This window comes from Arachis ipaensis, chromosome B1 (genome assembly GCF_059453495.1).
Source record: "Arachis ipaensis isolate K30076 ecotype BB chromosome B1, ASM5945349v1, whole genome shotgun sequence".
Classification (NCBI taxonomy): domain Eukaryota; kingdom Viridiplantae; phylum Streptophyta; class Magnoliopsida; order Fabales; family Fabaceae; genus Arachis; species Arachis ipaensis.
Genome location: NC_142436.1, coordinates 91,012,402 through 91,015,174, shown reverse-complemented (window position 1 = coordinate 91,015,174; position 2,773 = coordinate 91,012,402). Strand labels below are relative to the sequence as shown.

Sequence of the window (2,773 nt, the reverse complement as noted above, 5' to 3'; positions counted from 1 at the left end):
GGGGGCGTATTCTGTAATTTCTGATGCGTGGCCTCTGTCATGCGTCCGGGTGGGTCACGCGGTCGCGTCAGTCATGCGACCGCGTCATGTGCGCTCTACTCAAGGCGCGCGGTCGCATCAGTCATGCGGCCGCGCAGCTGCTGATTCGTGCTTGACACACGATCGCGTCATCCATGCGATCGCGTGAACACCAGTTTCTTTAAAGCTCCATTTTGCTTCCTCCTTCCATTCTAGCATGTTTCCTTTTTCATCCTTTAAGTCGTTCAGCCTTAGAAAATCTGAAACTACTCAACACACTAATCACGACATCGAATGGAAATAAAGGTAATTAAAATAATTAATTTTTAAAGCTTAGGAAACATGTTTTTCATTATATGACATAATAAGGAAGGGAAAGTAAAACTATGCAATTAATGTGAATAAGTAGGTGAACAGTTGAATAAATCACTCTAATTAAGCACAAAAGAACTCATGAAATATGGGTTTATCATTCATCCTCCCAAATCTCATTACCAAATAACTTGGCATTCAGCTTCATAATTGCTCCTAGATACCGAACAACTTGCTCTTCAACAATATCTTCATCCTCTTCAGAGGAAGAATACTCATCAGAGCTCATGAATGGCAACAGTAAGTTCAGTGGAATCTCTATTGTCTCTGTATGAGCCTCAGATTCCTTTGGTTCCTTATTAAGGAACTCCTCAGTGGTCATTGGATGTCCATTGAGGTCTTCCTCACTGGAAATCACTGCCTCTTCCTCCTCTATAGGTTCGGCCACTTTGAGTATATTGATGGCCTTGTACTCTCTCTTTGGATTCTCTTCTGTATTACTTAGGAGAGTACTAGGAGGGATTTCAGTAACCCTTTTACTCAGCTGAACCACTTGTGCCTCCAAATTTCTGATGGAGGACCTTGTTTCAGTCATGAAACTGAGGGTAGTCTTAGATAGATCAGAGACTATGATTGCTAAGTCAGAGATGCTCTACTTAGAATTCTCTCTCTACTGCTGAGAAGATGATGGAAAAGGCTTGCTATTGCCAATCTTATTTCACCCACCATTATTATTATTGAAGCATTGTTGAGGCTTCTGTTGATCATTCCATGAGAAATTAGGATGATTCCTCCATGAAGGATTGTAAGTGTTACCATAGGATTCTCCCATGTAATTCACCTCTTCCATTGCAGGATTCTCGGGGTCATAAGCTTCTCCTTCAGAGGAGGCTTCTTTAGTACTCCCGGATTCAGCTTGCATTCCGGTCAGATTCTGAGAAATCATATTGACTTGCTGAGTCAATATTTTGTTCTGAGCCAATATGGCATTCAGAGTATCAATCTCAAGAACTCCTTTCTTCTGAGTCATCTCATTACTCACAGGATTTCTTTCAGAAGTATACATGAACTGGTTATTTGCAACCATTTCAATGAGTTCCTGGGCTTCTGCAGGTGTTTTCTTCAGATGAAGAGATCCACCAGTAGAGTGGTCCACTAACATCTTGGACAATTCAGACAGACCATCATAGAATATACATAAGATGCTCCATTCTGAAAGCATGTCAGAAGGACACCTTCTGATCAATTGCTTGTATCTTTCCCAAGCTTCATAGAGGGATTCACCTTCCTTCTGTCTGAAGGTTTAGACTTCCACTCTAAGCTTGCTCATCTTTTGAGGAGGAAATAATTTCGCCAAGAAAGCATTGACCAACTTTTCCTAAGAGTTCAGGCTTTCTTTAGGTTGTGAGTCCAACCATATCCTAGCTCTATCTTTAACAGTAAAGGGGAAAAGCATAAGTCTGTAGACCTCAGGATCAACCCCATTGGTCTTAACAGTGTCACAGATTTACAAGAATTCAGCTAAGAACTGATGAGGATCTTCCAATTGAAGTCCATAAAACTTGTAATTCTGCTATATTAGAGAAACTAATTGAGGCTTAAGCTCAAAGTTGTTTGCTCCAATTGCAGGAATTGAGATGCTTCTTCCATAGAAATCAGAAGTTGGTACAGTAAAGTCACCAAGTATCTTCCTTGCATCTCCACCATTGTTGTTGTTTTCGGCTGCCATGTTTACTTCTTTTTCAAAAATTTCTGAAAGGTCCTCTCCAGAGTGTTGTACTTTAGCTTCTCTTAGCTTCCTCTTCAGAGTCCTTTCAGGTTCAGGATCAGCTTCAACAAGAATGTTCTTATCCTTGTTCCTACACAAATGAAAAAGAAAAGAACAAAGAGAGAAGAGGAATCCTCTATGTTAGAGTATAGAGATTCCTTTATGTGAGTAGAAGAATGGAAGAATAGAAGAATGAGGTAGAGAGAGAAATAGAGGAATTCGAACACAGAGAGAGGGAGAGGGTTCGAATTATGAGTAAAAGAGAAGTGTTAGTAAATAAATAAAATAAATAGAAAGAGATGAGAGAGAGAGTTATTCAAATTTTAAGAAGAGGGAGAAGACAAACATTTTTATTTTTATTTAATTAATTAAGTTAGAATTCGAAATTTAAGAAAAGAAATAAAATAAAATTAGAATTTAAAACAATTATTTAATTAAAAAGAATTTCAAAAAAGTGGTTAGTGATTTTCGAAAATTAGAGGTGGAGAAGTAGTTAGGTGGTTTTGAAAAAGATAAGAAATAGTAAACTTTTTAAAAATTAAAACAAACAAGTCAAGTGGTTAATTGAAAAAGATCTGAAAATAAATTTTGAAAAGATAAGAAGTTAGAAAAGGGTTTTGAAATTAAATTTTGAAAAAGATATGATTGAAATTCATTTTGAAAAAGATTTGAAAA

General features: G+C 37.6%; 1 non-coding gene across 1 annotated transcript; it reads left to right on the top strand.

Annotated features, from left to right (window-relative positions):
• Nucleotides 1-1,546: 1,546 nt before the first annotated feature.
• Nucleotides 1,547-1,654, top strand: LOC148577444 (small nucleolar RNA R71). Its single transcript, XR_015902854.1, has one exon. It is a non-coding gene; the product is annotated as a small nucleolar RNA R71 (small nucleolar RNA).
• The last annotated feature ends 1,119 nt before the right edge of the window (nucleotides 1,655-2,773 follow it).